The sequence below is a fragment of the Pygoscelis adeliae genome, unplaced genomic scaffold (assembly GCF_000699105.1).
Source record: "Pygoscelis adeliae isolate BGI_AS28 unplaced genomic scaffold, ASM69910v1 Scaffold161, whole genome shotgun sequence".
Taxonomy (NCBI): domain Eukaryota; kingdom Metazoa; phylum Chordata; class Aves; order Sphenisciformes; family Spheniscidae; genus Pygoscelis; species Pygoscelis adeliae.
Window position 1 is genome coordinate 543,833 of NW_008824061.1, and position 376 is coordinate 544,208.

A 376-nucleotide genomic window follows, 5' to 3' on the forward strand; every position below is an offset into this window, starting at 1 on the left:
TCCCCTCAAATCAGTCTGCCTGGTGAAATGCCAGCCTTTGTAATGTACAACACTAAGTTGTTACATAGCTCTTTGCATTCATGGGTATCAGTGCTACAAAAAGGAAGCCAAGAGGTTTATCGGTGTTACAAAGGAAAATGAGGCACAGAGTAGAAGCAACTTGCTCAAGGTCACCCTCTAAAGTGCTAGGATAACTCTCATTCTAGCACAGTTAGCAATAAAACACCTTTTCCATGATACTCTGAGCTAGAACATCAGAAAATTCATATCCTTAATGAAAGACAGGGAGACTCCTTATTGCAGTGTGGGAGATGTAGTTCTCCAGGGACTTTCCCTCAATAAGAGGATGGGGGTATAAGCCACAAGTTTGAAGTGG